The following is a 21115-nucleotide window of genomic DNA, read 5'->3' on the forward strand; positions in this document are numbered from 1 at the left end:
AGATGGCAGGAATATGGTCCTCTTCTCTGGTGAAGCAAGAGAGCAAGAGATGGCTTGGCAGGGGGACCGCAAGTTGACCTAGCCAGAATAGAGCAGGCAGGCCACCACAAGAAAGAATATGATCAGTTTCGCACCCCATAGTGCTTGGACCCTAAGAGGGCAAGGCCTCACACAGCTGAGCAGGTGCATCAACGTTGCAGGCACCACCACTGTCTGGTGGTGGCCGGCTCGCCAGCGAAATGCCATCCCCAGCCTGCATTTGACCAGACCCCTGAGAGTCCCGAGTAGGATGAGTAGTGGGCTCCACAGCAGAAGTTTTTCGGAGTAGTGCCTCAGTCTCCGAGCACTCTGATTAGCCACGGCGACGCTTGCCGTGCACAGGAGGGACGTCGGGTTTTTTGGATATGTCAAGACAAGGCGTTGCATGAACATGGACGTTTGCCACAGGAAGAACCGGGACCGGGTAGGCAATCCTAGATGCAGGAAGCACCACCCCAGAGGGGACACCTCCGGAGACAAGAGGCGCCTCCCTAGAGGAAGCACAGCCACTTCCAGGCTGCACCCACTCAGTGGAACCCCTCGGCTGAGGAGGCCGGGAAACAGAACCCCGAGAAGTTGATGGGGTATTGTGTGATGGTAGTGGCACCTGCCTGATGAGTACAGAAGTGAGATTAAGTATATACTTGGAAACTCCAACAAAACATAATGTGAGTATCAAGTTATAATAATAAAGATCAGCTGGTTGTTTATTATCTAGCCAACAATAATTACCGAAGAATTAATTCATCCCAGCAATAAGGTATTTATATGAACTATCTGATGAAATGAACTTCAGCTTCATCGGAGCTGAGAGGTTGCAAGAAGAGGAGGCGCATGTTCACATGCCTAACCACTCTGGATCCTCTGATTTGGAGTCTGTTCACCTTGTGGCAATATCCAGACTTTTAAATCTGCTCTTTGTGTGTGTGTGTGTGTGTGTGTGTGTGTGTGTGTGTGTGTAAATCACCGGGTCGGTCAGGATCCCTTGATGGTCGTGATCGTCAGCTTTTACCCTCCCGGAAGGGAGCTGAGAGCTCATATAGTCCGATCTAAGGGCAAGGCTGTGACCTTCACACACGCATACACCCGTCCCCTTGCTCAAGGGGGACAGTAACCACCCACTTCGTCAGTGAAACTTTTCGCAACCTGAGCGAGGCGCGAACTCCCGTCCATCAGTTGGCAAGCGAGAGCGTTACCACTGCACCAGCGAGCGGTGTGTGTGTGTGTGTGTAAACTTGCTGAGAATCTACCAGTACATTAAACTCATTTGACTATAACCTGGCCCACATTTTCGTCATTTTGCAGCTTATTAATTTTCACGTAGGTAATTGAATGAAAAAGACAGTATTATCACTCAACATTCTTCTTATAGCACTTCTTGGTGGCTCACACTATATTCTGGTACTAAGTTATTGCCACAAATCAGTATTTAAGATGGAGAGATGGCAGATATAGGCTAGCTTAGAGTAAAAGGGGTAAACGAGTGGCTAGACATGTGGGTTGGCGGTTAGATGGATGAAGAAAAACAGGTCCATAGGGTAAACAGAGTCCACAGTTAGGTGGGGGTCCATGTGGGAAAATCGGTCGCCTCATGGACCCTTTACAATATTGGACCTACTTATCTTTGGAAAAATGGGGTCCAAGTAGAAACATAGGTCTACTGGGTAAAAATGCATTCATGGGGTAAATTCATGAGATAATATGGGTTCATGTGGGGTTTCGGTGTTTCCCCATGGGGACAAATTAGGTTCATGAGGGTAAGTAGGTCCATGGGGGAAAATAGGTCCATGGAGGGAAAAACAGGTACATGGTGAAAAATAGAACCAAGGGGATATGGGTCCATGGAGGGAAAGAATACATGGTGGCAAATGAGTCCTTTGGGGAAAACAGGTCCATGGGTAAGCAAGTCCATTTATCGAGAATAATCTCATAGTGAAGATATGCCCATGTGGTAAATAGCTCAAGTGGGAAACAGATCCATGGGAAATAATGTCACTGAGGAAAATTGGTTGATGAGGGAACAAATTCCTAGGGTAAAATAGCTGAAAAGGCACCTCCTGGAGACAGGCTTATGTACAGTAAGTCCAATTACCTGAAGCCTACTGTACCTGAGTTTCAGTCCTTGCAGCAGCTAATTCCCACTCAATATTTGGGGAATTCGGCTAAAAGAATGGTCGTTATGTTTTTATTTTCAACCATATGCTCTTTAGATGCAAGAAAAAATAACAGGTGAGTGTTAATCTTCAATGCTGACCCAATCTGGAATGTAATATTTAAGTTTGCGAGAGAGTGACATGATGTATGCCTGAAACAGGCAAATTTGAAGTTCAGCTTTGACAAGCGCTCCCAACCCCAGTTTGGCGGATTTATTGTGTCATCATGCCTACACACCGATGGAGATGCCTAACTTTCCAGACAGTTTATCAGTCGTGATATATCCTTTGAGTTTTCATGTGCAGTACGTTTAGATGTCGGCAAAACAAAGTAGCATACCATCCGATCGCTTCAGCCAAAAAAATTACAGGGCTAGTAATATTATGTCGCAGTCATTAATGCTGCATGGATAATCCGTCTTGTTCAAATGGCCTAAGCGGCCGAGAGCACGAATGACTTGACGCCCTAACTCCTTTTACCATTGTCATTTAGCATTTACAAGTTACATAATCTATTTAGTTTGATAACGGCAGAGGCTAAATATGATAAGGGATTATAGGTATGTAAGCAGGAATGGGAAGGATAAATACAATTGATACCTCTGCTACATATAGATCTATAAAAACAAAGCATGTATATGTACAAAAAACCATTTATTAATATTAAGGAAGTCAGCCGAATAAAACAAGTTCCTCGTCATCATATAGGAGTGAGCAGACGTGAAAATTCTGTAAGTCGTATCAGAAAGAATAATTGGCAGGAAGCAACAGCATTCATCCCTCACCGCCCAACCCACCTTTGGATGGTGAGTTTTTGAAAACATGACCATCCTCAGTCAGGTGAAATGAAATTCAGAGAGAGAGGAGAGCGGACAATTCTCACCGCCCTTGATGCCATGTGATCCAAAAGGGATTTCCATGCAGCATTCATGGCTGCTACATAATACTAATTGCTCTGTACTTTCTGTTTTGCCAGCACAACATGATGCACATAAAAACATCAAGGAAATATCACAGTTTATAAACTGTCTGGAAACTCTGGCATCTTTGTCGGCATGACATCATATACTCATAAACCTGGTGATGGGCGTGCTCATCATAGCTGGACTTTAAATTTGTCAGGGACTCAGATAATTTATTATATTACTTTGTTTCACAGGCTAATTGCTACTTGCCAGATTGTTACAGCATCTGATAATAACATTCGCCTGTTAATTTTCCATGTAGCTAGAGAGCATAAGGTTGGAAATAGAAGCTTAGGACATTCTGTTACCCAGATTCTACTGAGAGCCAATCGGATGCAAAGACCGAAACTGAGGTAGGTTTCGGTTGCAAAGTTCAGGTAAGTGGACTACAGTTTATTTGATGCATACTGTACCAGCAGAGTGCCTTAAAAAGTGTGAGATGGTGCTGTTAAGTGAAAAAAAGAAAAAAAAAGTTTCAGCTGTCTGGATGAAAGTTTGGTACAGACTCACAAAACTGGTAGAGTGCATGCATTGTACTTCTGTATAATGGCCCAACTGTAGTTGTTATTGTTGCTGTGGACCCAGACTCCTCTGGATGTGAATCTCGTGCACTGTAGGCTGAAGCTGCCATCCTCCTGTAATTCGCCATCTTCTTGTTGGGGCTGAGGAGGGAACTGAGGGCTGCTTGTTTAATCGGGGAGTGGATCTACCAAAGTATATCGGTGTCACCACGTGAAGGCGTCCAGCCAACACCAAAGGAAGAACGAAAAATGAAAAAGCTCGAACTTCCGAAGTATACATTTTTTACAGGAGATGAACAGATGAAGGAAAAACAAAATAGTCTTTAATCCATATACCTGATTACAGGTGTCCTCTGCTCATTTTAAAAAAAATCTGTAACAGTTGGACTTGAAGTGCTGTAGGGCAAAATTTGGGCAGAAACTAATCTGTGTAAGCGAGTTCCAAAGAAAAGCAGTTCTGGAGAAAAAATGAATTCTGATAGGCAAAAGTTCTGCAATATGGCAGTATGACAATCAAGTCATGAGCACTACCAGATGCCCTTGAAGCACGAGGGAAGGCGAGGAGAGATGGCACAGTGGATGCAACTTCGTCTGAGCATTTGCCATAAAAGGGTGTGTAAAATAGTGCAAAAGAGGAAACATTCCATCATACCTGTAGGGAAAGTAGTTCATTTTTTTTTTTTTTATGCGAGGAAGAAGGAATCAAAGGCCGCGAGCCCGCAATTGTTGTTCCTTCCAAGAGAAAAACAAAATACAATAGAGAGCCGTATTCAAGATCCGATCATTTCGAGATGCCTGGACACACTGCGTTTGAAAGCCTGGAGATCATAGGAAGCAGGAAATACTGGCAGAGGGAGACAGTTCCAGAGTTGATCTGTTGCATAAATGAAGGACTAGGAGTAACGATTAATACTTGCACTAGAGAGTTGGACAGAAAAGGGATGAGAGTTTGCTGCTAGGCGGGTGCTACGCGCCCGTCGTAGAGGTTGAGGGATGCATGAAGATAGTTCAGAGGAACAACAGCGATAGAAAAGAGATAAAGATGCAACAGTGCGACGAAGAGACAGAGGTTGAAGGGAGTCAGTAAGAGGAGGAGAGTTAATGAGACAAAAAACCTTTGACTCCACCCTATTGAGAAGAGCTATATGTGGGGAGCCTCCCCACACATGAGAGTTGTACTCCACACACTGGCGGATAAAACCCCTGTATAGAGTCAACAATTGTGCAGGGGTAAAGAAGGAACGGAGTCGGCTTAGCACACCCAATCTCTTGGAAGCAGATTTTACAAGAGATGTAATATGATCTTTCCAAGATAAGTCCTGAGTAAATGAAACCCCAAGCATGTTCAAGGATGATGCAGGATTAAGCTGAATATTATTAAACAGTGAGTATACCTGTGGAAGATTTTGTCGGGTTGATAGGTGTAAGAACCGAGTCTTTGATGCATGAAAAACAAGATTATTTTTACCCAAGTTAGAGATACGAGCCAAGTCGGACATTAGGTGTGCCATAGCTTCATCTCTTGTTTGTTGAAGTAACTGCTGAGATGGACGTTGTGGGAACCGAATGGAAAGGTGAAGGGTGGAGTCATTAGCATAAGAGTGGATAGGGTTAGATGTACAGCTTAGAAGGTCATTGATGAATAAAAGGAAGAGAGTTGGTGATAGGACAGAGCCCTGAGGAACACCACTGTTGATAGATCTAGGAGAAGAACGATGGCCGTCTACAATAGCGGCTATAGAACGACCAGAATGGAAGCTAGAGATGAAGGCATGGATAGAAGGATAGAAGTCGTAAGAGGGCAGTTTGGAAATTAAAGATTTATGCCCGACTCGATCGAAAGCCTTTGAGATGTCAAGTGCAGTGGCAAAGCTTTCGCCAAAGTCCCGAAAGGAGAATGACCAGGAGTCTGAAAGGAAGGTGAGAAGATCGCCAGTGGAGCGTCCCTGACGGAACCGATACTGGCGATCAGAAAGAAGGTTGTGACAGGAAAGATGCTCTAAAGTTTTTCTATTAATAATTGACTCAAAAACTTTTGAGATACAGAATGTTAAAGCAATTGGACGATAGTTTAGAGGGTTGGGAATGGTCACCCTTCTTTGGGACTGGCTGATTGAGGGCAAACTTCCAGCAAGAAGGAAAGGTACAAGTTGACAGACAAAGGCGAAATAGTTTGCCTAGGCAGGGTGTAAGCACAGTAGCACAGTTCTTGAGAACAACAGGAGGGACTCCATCAGGCCCATATGCATTATTAGTATTGAGGCCAGTAATGGCAGAAAATACATCAGCTGAAGAAATTTTAATGTCAGCCATGAGGAAGTCAGAGGGGGGAAGTGATTGAGGAACAGCACCGGATTCGTCTAAGGTGGAATTGGAGGAGAAAGTCTGAGCGAAGAGCTCTGCTTTATCAATAGAAGAAATAGCTACAGAGCCATCAGAGTGGAAAAGAGGAGGGAACAACGATGAGGTAAAGTTGTTGGAAAGGTTTTTGGCAAGGTGCCAGAAGGAGCGGGAAGAATTCGAGCTGGAGAGTTGAGAGCATTTAGTACGGATGAAATTATTTTTAGCAGAGCGAAGAACAGACTTAGCACGATTCTGGGCAGAAACGTATAAAAGATGTGATTCAGAGGTGGGTTGGCTCCGGTACCTTTTACAGGCCCTCTCCTTGTAATTACTGGGTTATTAATAATTCTTTTAGTTGTCCTTTGAGTTTGGCTCAGGTGTTTTAGTGCAACCTCTCCACATCCACTCCACAAGGGTGAGCAATATTCGAGATGGGGGTGCACATGACTTGTAAATTACAGCTAACAGCTCGTCAGTGAAGAACTTACAGATTCTATACAATATTCTAGGTTTTTCAGAGTCGGTTTTACCAAGTGATTTGACATGATAGGTCCAACTGAGGGTATTGTTAAGTGAAACACCAACAACTTCAATACTATTACACCTTAGGATTCCTTTGAGACGTCGAAAACGACGCGTAGACAGGCCAGGATCTAAACAATTTTAGGCTTTTATCCTTCCAAGCACAGCTGAGGTACACATGCAAACACTGAGACTTTTCTCCCTTGCAGAGCTACCTCCGTCCTTCACAGAAAATCACTCGCTTACTCCATCCTTCATTGATTACCTCTCACCGACTCACTGTCTCCACCCCTGACTAACTGACTCCCTGACTGTTCACTGGCTGTTTAACTTCACTGTCTGTTAATGACTCTCTGACTCTCAGTGCTTGACTGGCTTTCTCTCACTAACTTCCCTCCGATGCACACTCTCTCTGTCCGTTACTTACTAAAACTGAACTGGCTTGGATGAGGGACGGTCCTTCAAATACCCTTCCCTCAACTCAACCTACCAGTACAACCCAAAACACTTCAGAGTGTAGGAATGAACTCACATTTTCTCATGCAATAATGCACTTAAATACACAGTAATAATGAGAGAAAAGCACTCGGGAGCCGAATGCTAATAGCCTGCCTGAATATGCTGTTGGCCAATTTACAAGTGCGGTCCCCCCTAGGGGGGCCAGGGGCTGGAGCCCCCCCCCGAGGGGCAAGGGGTGGGGCCCGCCCGGGAGAGGGCAGGGTGGTGGGGCCCTTGCGGGGGGGTCGGGGGGGCCCGTAGGGCGAGGCCTCCCGGGGGAGGCCGGGGAGCGGCGCCTGCCCACCGGAAGGGGGCCGGAGGGCTGCGCCCTTCTGGGGAGGGGCAGAGAGGCAGCATCCCCCCCAGGGGGGGGCAAGGGGCGGCGCCACCCCCTGAGGAGGCCGAGGGTCGGCGCCCTGCCCCCCGGATGGGGCCGGGAAGTGGGGCCCGAGCCACCATCAGGAGGAGCCCAGGGGCGGCGGTCCCCCAGGGGAGGACCGGAAGATTTTGGACATATCTTGATACCCTGAAGGTGTCATGTTGATAGCTCAGGCTGTTCATGAGATATAACGTGCTAAAGGCGGACGATAAATATAGTTGACCTTTGGCAGCCATTTTGCTGACCTTGACCTTGACCCGTAGTGCCCATTTTCGAACTTGTCCAAGATTTCGGCCATATCATGTACCTTGAAGGTTTCATGTTGATAGCTCAAGCCGTTCCTGAGATAAAAGGGGAACACACACACACACACACACACACACACACACAAACAAAGAGGCGGACAAAAACATTGTCGCTCAGCCTTGGTAAAGGCGGGCAATAATAATGACAAGAACTGATCCCTAAGGTAAGAGAGAAACGAAATAATTGTTGAATTATACAGAATGTTCCTCACATCTTCAGATATAAAATGTTAACCCTACGGCATAACATTTTCTAGAATGTTTCTTGCATTTCCAAATATAAAACACCGACATAATCCTGTGGTACAACAATTACTAGAATGTTCCACATTTCTCCAAATATAAAACGCTAACCTAATCGTACCAACACAACGATACTTTTAGAGACAGAAATACTGGGAAATAAAGGACTCTGCCAACACTGTCAATTAGTAAACTGGATGTATTTGGCTTTGGTAGCATTAAATGGGACAACGATACTTTCTTCCCATTCAGGGATCTTAGATAAGTCTTGATTTAAGGAGTGCTGTGCTGACTCTCAAACTTTGTGAATGGGTGTTTAACCGTAAAGGAACTGTGAAGCGTTAAATCAGCTGCATATGAGTGAATGGGATTGTGGGTGAGACAAATCATTAATATGAATGAGGATCAGGGCTGGAGCCTTCTGGCACTCCGGCATTAACTGAGTGGAAAAATGGAATATACATCTATTTTTCTTTTCTTTCTGTTGCTGAGATATGAAGTAACCAGTGTGACAAAAGGCGTTTGGTTGTAGTAAAGGAGTCTGGATAAGAGAGAATGGTGCCTTACTCCTCAAAAGCTTTAGAAATATTAACGCAACTGCATGGGTTTCTCCATGTTAGGTACTTGAGTAACTTGGCTGATGGATGGTATGAATAAAGAGACTGAGTATATATATCAACACTGGATCTTCCGTAGTGAACGGCATAGTCACTAATTAAGTTCTTGGATTCAAGATGTTTAGCAATGTGCCTACTAATGACAATCCCAAATACTTTACCAAGAGATGCGATAGTCACTGGTCTGTGCTCTGAGGGATCGGACGAACATCCTTTCTGTGGAATTGATGTTGGCTTCTTTCCAATAATCAAGGAATGAAAATCGCGGATACATAGTCTGAATTATTTAGCCAGAACAGGAGCAAGTTCTAGGGAACACTTCTTCAAAACTATTTGAGGAATTCCTTCTGAACCTGGATCATTGTTGGTTGGTAAATTGACTAGGACAGATTTTATATATTAGTCTATCTTTAGTGAAGCAATTTCGGGAGAGTCAAATTTTAGCGCAGGAGTGTTTTAGCTGACTTCCTCTACGGTAGAATTTATAGTAAACGTATTGACAAGAATGTTAGCTTCTCCACGTGGGTCATTTACAGTGTTTCCATTTGAAGATCTTAGTGCAGGCATGGTTGATGTCTTGTTAAATTTACTTTTGAAAGAACTGAGTTAACCAGAATATTTTAACGTCACTGGAATTATTTAATAGTTTGGACGCTTGCTTCCGAGGAAAGTTTTACTTGGCGAGATTTATTACTACTTTTGCGTAGTTAAGTGTTAAAGATTTTTGGGTCGCTGCTCTGGCACAATTATTGCCGAACTATTTTGAGGAGTCTGATCTTTCAGAATATTGTTGACAAGGTATGAGCTATTTCATACCAACTTGTCATTAATGTAGGACTAGGTAGAACTGATGTCAGTGGAGAAGACTGCCATGAAATATCAGCTAGATAATTTCTAAATCCATCCCAGTCTGCCGTCTGGTCACCCTGATTGGTTCAGAACCTGGAGGTTTGGGGCAACTGTCAAATGTAGCTTGATGAGATTGTGGTCGGAGGATTCAAGTGGTAACAGTACCTCTATCGTGTAGTGATGAGTGATTTGTCAGATATCCAAGAGATAGGCGCCATGGTCAGGATTATCTGGTATAATGGTTGGTGGTTTTACCAGTTGGGTGAATTGAACGACTCTGCAAACAGCTTGCATTCTTGCCCAGTATTGTCAATCCTGGCAGGATGTAATAACCATTCTTCATTATGGACGTTAAAACCACCCAAAACGGTAATTTCAGTAGTAAGGGTGGAGTTAAGTTTGATCAACTGAATGGATGTGGAGTCAAATTCGCGAGGTTCTGATGAGACACTGGGGGATCGATGAACCATACAGTTCTATCTGGTTACATTAAAGCAATTAGTTTCTGTAGTGTGTAATCAGAATTAGTAGACGTTAAGTTCACGTTAGTGTCAACTGCATATTTTGATTTAATATAGCAACAAGTGCCACCCTTGTTACGAAAGTTAGTGAGGAGCTATAGTCGTGGCGTACGACTCTGAGGTTGTCATTATCGTACCCTGGCACCCTACTCATCAACAGTACTTCCGATGTCGTGTATAATATGAGACGCAAGTGATTCGTGTATAATATGTTCTTGTATAATAATATTCGTGTATAATATATTCGTGCATAATATTATGATTCGTGTATAATATGATACGAAATCGGACGCACCGTTGACAGGTAGATTGCCAGGGTACGATAATGTCAACCTCAGAGTCGTGCGCCGTGACTATAGTAACCAGGGAAACTGTACATACATACATATAATCTTAAGATGTTTAGAACAATGCTGAATGAACAAGCAGTGCAATATCCTGAACACAATATTAGGGAGGAACAGGGAGGTTGTTCGCGTGGTCCAAGGTGTGCTGCTCAGGTGTTTGTTCTGAAATATGAGAGAAATGGAGGAAGATATATATATATATATATATATATATATATATATATATATATATATATATATATATATATATATAAAGACAAAGTTTTGGGATGAGCTGGATGAAGTAGTGGGAGAAATGCCCATGAGCTAAAAAGTGATCGTAATTGGTGATATCAGTGGAAGAGTAGGCACTGGTCCCGAGGTTAACATAGTGGGTTGTAATGGAGCACCAGGAGAAAATGATAATGGGAAGCGACGATAGGATATGTGTGAGGAGAGGAGATTGTGCATTTGTAACTCGTATTTCAAACACAAAGATGCACTTAAATATAAATGGTATAGAGGGAGCGGGGATCATGTTGAAAGAAACCTGATTGATTACGTGCTCGTAGAGAGGTCGATGCTGGGAATGGCTGCTGATACATGAGAGGACGATGTGGAGGTCTGTCAGATCATATGATTGTGGTAGGCACGATCAAGCTGAGAGGAGTGAGGTGGATCAGGGGAGCGAGGAGCAGTCAGCGAAAAAGACTGAAAGTTGAGAAGCAGAGGACCAAAGAAATGGCAGATGATTACAGGACCAAAGTAGAGGAGGAGTTAGAATCAGTGAATTGGAATGAAATGAGTCTGGACAGCCTGTAGAATCATAGGAATGCTAAAGCGGAGTGTGGTGTGACAAGAGTAACAACAAAGAAGAAAGGTACGGCATGGTGGGATGATGAGATTAAGAGAGCAGTGGAGGAAAAGAGGAAGATGCGGCTAAAGTGATTACAGGACAGGGGTTCAGTTGAAATAAGAACCGAATATTTTGAGAGCATGACGCACGAGAAGAGACTAATGAAGAGGAAAGAGAAGGAGATAAATGATGATCTAGGAAGAGAAATAAATGGAAACTACTCTGAAAATAGGAAGTTATTCTGGAAAGAGGTGTAGAAATGTAGAAGTGAAAGTGGAAAGAAATGTGATGGTGTGAAGGATGAAAGTGGTAGATTATTAACCCATGGGGATGGGGTAAGGACCAGATGGAAAGAATATTTTGAAAACTTGGTGAATGATAATAGAGACAGCAGTGTGACTGTAAACATGATTGGTTTTGGGGGGGTGCAGAGAAGGAATGCAGTGCCAGGAGACATAACACACTCACACAGGTGAAGAGTGCTGTGAAGATGCTGAAAAATGGGAAAGCAGCTGGGGTTGATGAGATGTATGCAGAGATGATTAAGTGTAGTGGAGAGAGTGGGATGACGTGCTTGTTGGAGATATGAGTGAAACTGCGCCAACAGATTGGAAAAAGGCTGTGATTGTACCCCTGTACAAAAAGGTGAGCGAAGTGAGTGCAAGAATTATCGTGGCGTAAGTTCATTGAGTGCTGTAGGGAAGGTATATGGAAGAATTATTATAGAAAAAGTAAGAGAAATATCAGAAGTGCTAGTGAATGATGAACAGGGTGATTTTAGGAGCGGCAGAGGATGTTTGGATGAAATATTTGCAGTGCGGCAGATAGCAGAGAAGGCTTGTGAGAAGGACCATGAGGTGTTTATGGCATTCACGGATCTGGAAAAAGCATACGGCAAAATGGACAGAGAAGGATTGCAGAAAGTTTTGCGCATGTACGGTGTAGATGGTAAGCTTCTAGGTGCCGTCAAGAGTTTTTATGATGGTAGCGAAGCATGTGTAAAGGTGAATGGGCATCTAAGTGAATACGATCGGTGTGGGCGTGCGACGAAGTTGTGTGATGTCCACATGGTTGTTCAATATATGTATGGATGGGGTGATGAGAGACGTAAAAACACGAGTAACGAAGAGGGTGATGGCGTTGGTAATGAATGGTGATGGATGGAATATCTCAAATTTGTTGTATGCTGATGATGCTGTACTACTTGCAAATACAGGAAAAGAACTTGGTAGGCTAGTGCAGTGTTTTGCTGATATCTGTGAGGTCGTGCCTTGAGAGTAAATGTAGAAAAGAGTAAAGTGATGGTTATTGAGAGAGAAGGTGACTCCCAGTGTGATGTTACTGTGAATGGAGAGAGACTGAAATTGGTGAGAGAGTTCATATACCTGGGTACAATGATAGAAAAGTGAGGAAAATGTGTAAAAGAAGGGGAAAGTAAAGTGACACAAGGAAGACAAGTAGCTGGTGCAATGAAAACTTTGATAAGAAAAAGAGGCTTGAGTGCTGCAGCTGCACGAGGTTTACATGAAGGAGTGTTTTAATGCCAACTTTAACATATGGATGTGAGACTCTGGTGTGGCATGAAAATGAAAAGTCAAGAGTAAGGGCAGTGGAGATGGGACTGCTGAGAAATGTATGTGGAGTACAGAGGGTGGATAGAATACGAATAATATGATGCGTGAAAGATGTAGAATGAGGAAGTCGGTGGACACCAGAATCGAAGAGAGTGTACTGAGATGGTTTGGTCATGTGGAGAGAATGGATAACAAGAGAGTGGTGAAAAACGTATATCTGAGCGAATTTGAAGGAGGGAGGAGGCGAGGTTGGTCAAGGAGAAGGTAGAGGGATATAGTGGATGCGTGTGTGGAAAAGAGAGATTTGGAAGTCGGTGAGGCTAGGGAACTGACAAGAGATCGAGCTGGCTAGATGAATGTTGCGAGAAGTGCATGATCAGAGATCTGGCATCCCTTTTTAACGTCTCAGCGTCCGGACTGACTCTGTCGGGTACGTTTATGCGAAGCTACAGAACGTGGTGAATGTTTTTGGCATATCCGATAAAGCTAGGATTAAGGGGGTTTGAATGAAGAGTGAATGGAAGCATGGCCCATTGAACTGGGCAAATTTGGGCTGTATGGACATTGCTACTCTTCACCCTGCCCTAGGGTGGGAAAGGAGGTCCGGATGATGATGATGATGATATATCTATCTGTCTATCTATCAATCTATCCATCCATCTATCCATCCATCTATCCATCTATCCATCCATCCATCTATCCGTCTATCCACTTATCCATCTATCTATCTATCTATCTATATAAACTTTTACGAACCTGGAGAAACCATTATGGCAGAGTTGATAAAATGTTTGACGTGTAGGAGTTAGAAGGGAAGAGGGTTAATAATTTACAGTAAATATAAGGCTACGTCACACATGTGTCATGTTTCCACGTTCATAGGCGAGGTGGTGAAAGAAGTAAATATATGGGCACTAGGAAAAGAGGCAAGTTTAAGAGGTGCAAGGAGGGTGGAGGAAACTAAGAAATAAACCAGTTGTTGCTTGAAGGTGAACAGAGCTTTGTATTATAGTTTGGATGAGTCCGTGCAATGAGGAAGATGATACTGAGTGTAAGAAAGAGCAAGGTAATAAGATGCAATAGAATGACAAAGCAAAACCATGAGTCTGAATGAGTAAGATCTGGAAGAAGTGAAGTTTTAGGGATTTGAGGTGGACATGGCAACAAGTGGAACTCAGAGGCCTTAAGTAGGTGAAAGGATATGAGGAACAAAAGCATTCGTGGAGTTGGGAAGTGCGTAGAAGTATGGATCTGGTCAGGCAAAGATGGGAATGTATGAATGGGTAGTGATGTCACCAGTGCTGTATGGATGCTAAGAGAGTGTTCGAGACCGAAACTGGGTGTTCGTGCTGTAGATGAAGTGCTAAGATCTATATGTGGGGTGAGATAACCTAACAGGGTGACCTAACAGAGGTTTTGAAGAAGACGTAGTATAACAGACAGCACAAACAAGGGTTTGTAATAGCGGTATGGCTACATTAGTCCGGCAGCCAAATCATGAGGGTTCGTTCAAGTATTGTCTGTAGCTTTGTTCTTGGTGTCATCTGAAAGCTAAGTATGTGCAGCTAAGAATATGCCGGGTGCCCTCTTGTCACCCTTGAGCATTTTGAGTAATTTAAGATGGCGTCCATGATGGCTGAAATGTGCTGGTGATGCTTGAAAAAACTAATAAAATGTACTGCAATGGTACAGTGACCATCATTTCCTTGAGTAACGACAATGAAAATTTTTTGTTCATAAAAATGCTTTTCTGACCAGTCATCTAAATCAAATTAGCAAATCAAAACGGCGAAATAATGGTTTCGCTACCCTGGCTCATTGCATTTTTGCATGCTTGCTTCTGCTGTACTCATTATTCCTGTATATTTATCTTACTTGTGTTGTTAACACATGACATTTTCTTCAGGCGTCTTGTATAGTGGCTGGTAATGACTGGTGGTTGCAGTATGAATAAGGCTTTCAGTTATAATAATTTCTAGAGACGAAAAGGAAAAGATACAAGCATTATATGAATGATTGTCCAATAACATTATGTTTAATCACTCCATTAACTATCAACTAATTGAATTTACCTTCCAGGTGGAAAAACTGTGCAGTGCATGGTGGTGGATTAGGTGGAATTGTAGTATGTAGTAAGTGTGCAAGTTTTTTTTTTTTTTTTTTTTTTTTTTTTTTTTTTAATGCGAGGAAGAAGGAACTAAAGGCCATGAGCCCGCAGTAACAGTTCCCTCCAAGAGAAAAACAAAATACAATAGACAGCCAAATTCAAGATCCGATCATTTTGAGATGCCTGGACACACTACGTTTGAAAGACTGGAGATCATAGGCAGCAGGAAATACAGACAGAGGGAGACAGTTCCAGAGCTGACCTGTTGCATAAATGAAAGACTGGGAGTAACGGTTAACTCTTGCATTAGAGAGTTGGACAGAAAAGGGATGAGAGTTTGCTGCCAGACAGGTGCTACGCGCCCGTCGTGAAAGGTGGAGGAATGCAAGCAGACAGTTCAGAGGAGCAGTGACCATTAAAGTAGCGATAGAAAAGAGATAAAGATGCAACAGTGCGGCGAAGAGACAGAGGTTGAAGGGAGTCAGTAAGAGGAGGAGAGTTAATGAGATGAAAAGCCTTTGACTCCACCCTATTGAGAAGAGCTGTATGTGGGGAGCCTCCCACACATGAGAGTTGTACTCCACACAGGGGCGGATAAAACCCCTGTATAGAGTCAGCAATTGTGCAGGGGTAAAGAAAGAGCGGAGTCGGCTTAGCACACCCAATCTCTTGGTAGCAGATTTTACAAGAGATGTAATATGATCTTTTCAAGATAAGTCCCGAGTAAATGAAACCCCAAGCATGTTCAAGGATGATGCAGGATTAAGCTGAATATTATTAAACATTAGTGGGTATACCTGTGGAAGATTTTGTCGGGTTGATAGGTGTAAGAACTGAGTCTTAGATGCATTAAAGACAACCATATTATTTTTACCCCAGTCAGAGATATGAGCCAAGTCAGACATTAGGTGTGCCATAGCCTCATCCCTTGTTTCTTGAAGTAACTGTTGAGATGGGCGTTGCGGGAACCGAATGGAAAGGTGAAGGGTGGAGTCATCAGCGTATGAGTGGATAGGGTTAGATGTACAGCTTAGAAGATCATTGATGAATAAAAGGAAGAGAGTTGGTGATAGGACAGAGCCCTGAGGAACACCACTGTTGATAGATCTAGGAGAAGAACGATGGCCGTCTACAACAGCGGCTATAGAACGACCAGAAAGGAAGCTAGCGATGAAGGCACAGATAGAAGGATAGAAAGCGTAGGAGGGCAGTTTGGAAATTAAAGATTTATGCCAGACTCGATCGAAAGCCTTTGAGATGTCAAGTGCAATGGCAAAGCTTTCGCCAAGGTCCCGAAAGGAGGATGACCAGGAGTCTGAAAGGTAGGTGAGAAGATCGCCAGTGGAGCGTCCCTGACGGAACCTATACTGACGATCGGAAAGAAGGTTGTGATAGGAAAGATGCCTTAAAATTTTTCTATTAAGAATTGACTCGAAAACTTTTGAAATACAGGACGTTAGAGCAATTGGACGATAGTTTAGAGGGTTGGGAGTGGTCATCCTTCTTTGGGACTGGCTGAATGAGAGCAAACTTCCAGCAAGAAGGAAAGGTACAAGTTGATAGACAAAGGCGAAATAGTTTGCCTAGACAGGGTGTAAGCACAGAAGCACAGTTCTTGAGAACAACAGGAGGGACCCTATCAGGCCCATATGCCTTGTTAGTACTGAGGCCAGTAATGGCAGAAAATACATCAACTGAAGAAATTTTAATGTCAGCCATGAGGAAGTCAGAGGGGGGAAGTGATGGAGGAACAGCACCGGAATCGTCTAAGGTGGAATTGGAGGAGAAAGTCTGTGCGAAGAGATCTGCTTTATCAGTAGAAGAAATAGCTACAGAACCATCAGAGTAGAAAAGAGGAGGGAAGGATGATGAGGTAAAGTTGTTAGAAAGATTTTTGGCAAGGTGCCAGAAGGAGCGGGAAGAACTCGAGTTGGAGAGTTGAGAGCATTTAGTATGGATGAAATTATTTTTAGTAGAGCGAAGAACAGACTTAGCACGATTCCGGGCAGAAACGTAAAGATTATGTGATTCAGGGGTGGGTTGGCACCGGTACCTTTTGTAGGCCTTCTCCTTGTTGCGGACAGCATTAGAACAAGCGTGATTAAACCAAGGCTTTCTTGCGTTAGTCAAAGGATATGAGAAAGGAATGTATGCTTCCATGCCCGAGATAATAACCTCCATAATGCGCAAGGCACACTTAGATGGCTCACGGCCATGGAAGCAATAATCATTCCAGAGAAAATCAAAGAAGTACTGCCTGAGGGCCTCCCAGTCCGCGGCTCCAAAATGCCACAGACGACGTTTCCCTGGAGGGTCCACGGGCCGTACCGGAGTGATAGGACAGGTTAAGGTAATAAGGTTGTGATCGGAGGAGCCCAACGGAGAGAAAAGATTAACAGAGTAAGCAGAAGGATTAGTTGTGAGGAAGAGGTCAAGTATGTTGGAGCTCTCTCCAAGGCGGTCAGGGATACGGGTAGGGTGCTGTACAAGCTGCTCTAGGTCATTAAGGATAGAAAAGATGTAGGCTTGTTCAACAGGTGGATCCGTGAAAGGAGAGGAGAGCCAAAGGTGGTGGTGAGCATTGAAATCTCCAAGAATGGAGATTTCAGAAAAAGGAGAAATGGACAGAATGTGTTCCATCGTAGAAGTAAGATAGTCAAAGAATTTTTGATAGTCAGTAGAATTAGGGGATAAGTAAACAGCACAGATATATTTAGTCAGAGAATGACAGGAAAGCCGAAGCCAGAGTGTGGAGAATTCAGAAGAATCAAGTTCAGGAACACGAGAGCAAGATAAGTCGTTGCGTATGTATACACAACAGCCACCTTTGGCTTTGAAATGAGTATAGAGAAAGTAGGAGGATACAGAAAAGGGTTTGCTGTCAGTTGCCTCAGACAGCTGAGTCTCCGTTAGAAAAAGAAGGTGAGGTTTAGAGGAGGAGAGAGGTGGTGCTCAACAGAGCGAAAGTTAGATGAAAGGCCGCGAATGTTGCAGAAATGAAGAAGAAAAGAGTCAGACAGTGGTTCCAGGCACCTCGAGTCGTCACCGGGAGAGGGGCAGATGGCGGGGGCATTTATGGTCCCCCCCCCTGGGGACTCCGAGGCTGGGTGAATTGACGCCATTTTTGGTGAATTTTGAATAGGAAGTGTAGTGTGTACTGTGCATGTAGTTTGGTGAAGATAGTTAGAGAAATTTGTACTGGAGAGCATGCTGGCCTACTCTCTGTGTAACTGAGACAATGAAAAAGTTCAGCAAAGGGGGATGGTCAGGAACTAGTCCTGAGGGCTGATGAAACGGGAGCTCCAGCACTCCCTGTCATCAGCTTTCCATCCACCTCGGGAGTACTGCCCTGCTCGACTGGTGCTACAGTCTACTCCTCATAATGCTTAATATCTCAGGGATGAAAAATGACTGATAGCTTCTATTATTTCGCGTTTAAAAACAGATGCTGTGATAAGAAAGGCCGACTGACTGAATGTGGTTTCGGTAGAGTTAGCAGTATCGTTAAGTGCGGTAAAATTTACAATGATTGGAAAGCAGATGTACCACCTTGAAGAAATACGGTCACAGACGAGAACTTTAAAATTCTGTGCCACAAGTCGTGTATTTCCTCATTTACATCAAGCACGTTGGTGGAACAGTTAGAAACTACATTCAGAACTTCAAGTGTCTATTACGGAGGCGTTTCTCATAACAATATGTTTACCTGGTATTTGATCAATATTAAGACTACAGCATCAAAGCCACAGCCAGGTCATCTAAAGGATGCGATTTCATCAGCTGGGTGTAGATACGGCATTACCACCACAGAAGGTGGTTCTGGGTGTTGCTGAGAACAAGGTCCAACTCATAGGTTTCATACAGTATGCTTGGAACTGAGCAATGATTCTGAATTCCACCAAAAAAGCCTTCAAAACCAAAAATTAGTAATAACAGGTCAAAAGATAACTTCCATGGAGATCAGTAACGGTGGTGTGGTGGTACGCTGGCATGATATGGGTATTACCAATGAAGAGGCTGATGTTATCATCATACAACAACTTCTTCTCTTTCTTCAAGACTCTCTACGAGGAATTGCTGTAATCTCAGATGACACAGATGTTTTTATCCTCCTGTTGTATTACCACTTGACAAAAATTATCACTACAATGATAATCATGGAATCACCGATCAAAGACAGAGTTGTCATTGACATAAAGAAGACAATTGACAAGCATGACGCAATAACAAAGAATCTGCTTGTGGTTTCTGTGTTGTCTGGTTGTGATACTGTGACTTCTAGTTATGGTACTGGGAAAGGTTTATGTTTGTTTTTTTAGTTAGTTGTTTTCCGGGGAGGGGCACTAACCCTCCGCCAACCCTTTTAGTCGCCCTTTACGACAAGCAGGGATACTGGGGGAGTATTCTTGAAACCCCCCCCTACCCCCAGGGGGAAAATATTGCGAGGATTCGAACCAGCGTTTGCAACTGCGTGAGTACAGCAGCTTACCGAGTGAGCTATTTAGGAACCCAATAATTTGGTTTTACGCCAGCTATCCCCGAAGGGCTAAGTCGTTGCCCCTGGGTAGAGGACTTTTGGACTGGATGCCCTTCCTGATGTCTACCAATGACCCTTGGGTGGATTCGATCCTCCGACCCTTCGGTCAGAGTGGAGCGCTCTAACCCACTGAGCCACTGGGAAAGGTGCTGCGCTAAATGCACTACGTTCTGGGTTGTCGTTGTCACATCTCGGCGACACTCATGCACCAATGTCAGATGTGGTGAAACAAGCCACAAAATTCATGGTTACATGTTACGGAACTCCACACTGTGACAGTATGTCAAAGGCTCGTGTGACTTTGGTCATCAAAGCTTGGCAAGGGCAGTACAACGACACCGAATCTTAACTCTCTCTCACCTACGAATGAATCATTTGCAGAGAATGTCAAGGGTGCCCACTACCAAGCATGCATTTGGAAATCAGTGGACCCACATCCCCCAAACATGGAAACTGAAAATTTGGATGGATAAAGAATAATGCAAATAAGTCTCTAGATCCTGTAACTGTGCCTCCAAATGTCCCTTTGGCACCAAACAGTGTAGTAAAGGTAATACTGTGCAGCTGGCAAAGTGAAGATGCACCATGCAGGACACTCCGCTGTAGTTGCAGAGCAGCCAATTTGTCAAGCACAATTTTCTGTAATTGCAGGGGATGTGAATGTTTTAACCCATACTCAGTATTCAGGTTGACCAAATTGCTTTAATATCACTCACTGAGTCATGTGAAATTGTATACATAAGCGTTACATTTCTTGACATGTCCAAATTGGTCGCTTCTGTTTCCGGAAGCTGCTAGGAGTGCAACAGAACTATCTCTCGTGTGTAATTAGTTTCCAAGATTTTGGACACTTGAATGACTTCTTTGAAAAATTCTAGTTATGTTAAGATATCATTGTGGTATTTTAGTTTCACTCATGGTCTGGAAGGTAAAGAGCATCCTTTAGAAAACTATTTCACAACATGAATGCTCACCTTAATGAAACTGTGTAATTTCATATAATTTCACAAGAGAACTTTTTTTTTTTTTAAATATCTAGGCCTAATTAAGACATGTGATTTAGGTTTAGTACAGTTTTATGGATGTACTGTACAGTTTAGTCATATATAGGAAGAATTTCCCTTCTGTGTTGGTCGGTAGTTTGGTATTTCCATGTTGTTTCGAGATTTGTAAAGTGTTGGTTAATGTTCATTATAAGCTATATAGAAGCTTAATATGTAGTGCATGCCAATAAATGTTCCCTTTTTTTTTGAAATGTTAGAAACATGATTTGGCTTAATAATTCAAAAGAATTTAGATTTGATATGATCGAATACTTTTTTTTTTTTTTCAAGTAGTCGTCATTTCTTGGATCATTTATGGTTCCATCTTAATTATCTGCAGTATCATGCAACATTTGGTTGCAAATGCTTCTCACAAGGTTTTGATACACAATTGCCACAAATATATGAACATTTACACAATTCAAATGTGTATTACTTTGTGGATGCAACTTATATCTAATGCCACAGCCATCTTGCATCTTGAATTATGCAAAATGCTCAAGGGTGACAAGAAGGCACCCGGCTGATTCTTAATCTACACATTCTTTCCTTTCAAATGATACCAAGCTAAAAACTATAGACAACATTTGAAGGATCACCCCGGTGTCTGCTGGACTACATGGAGAGAAGAGGTGATACGAGATTGATTAAGAAAGACTGAGAGGAGGGAGATACCTAGGAGAAGGTGGTGGGATGGTGTGAAAGAGATTTTGAATA

General features: G+C 43.2%; 1 protein-coding gene across 1 annotated transcript in view; it reads right to left on the reverse strand.

Annotated features, from left to right (window-relative positions):
* LOC145412376 (uncharacterized) overlaps positions 1-21115 on the reverse strand; it is a 119663-nt gene that overhangs the window by 54541 nt on the left and 44007 nt on the right. The window lies entirely within an intron of this gene.

Source organism: Coenobita brevimanus, chromosome 93, assembly GCF_032717465.1.
Source record: "Coenobita brevimanus isolate Jiangsu-jjx chromosome 93, ASM3271746v2, whole genome shotgun sequence".
NCBI lineage: Eukaryota > Metazoa > Arthropoda > Malacostraca > Decapoda > Coenobitidae > Coenobita > Coenobita brevimanus.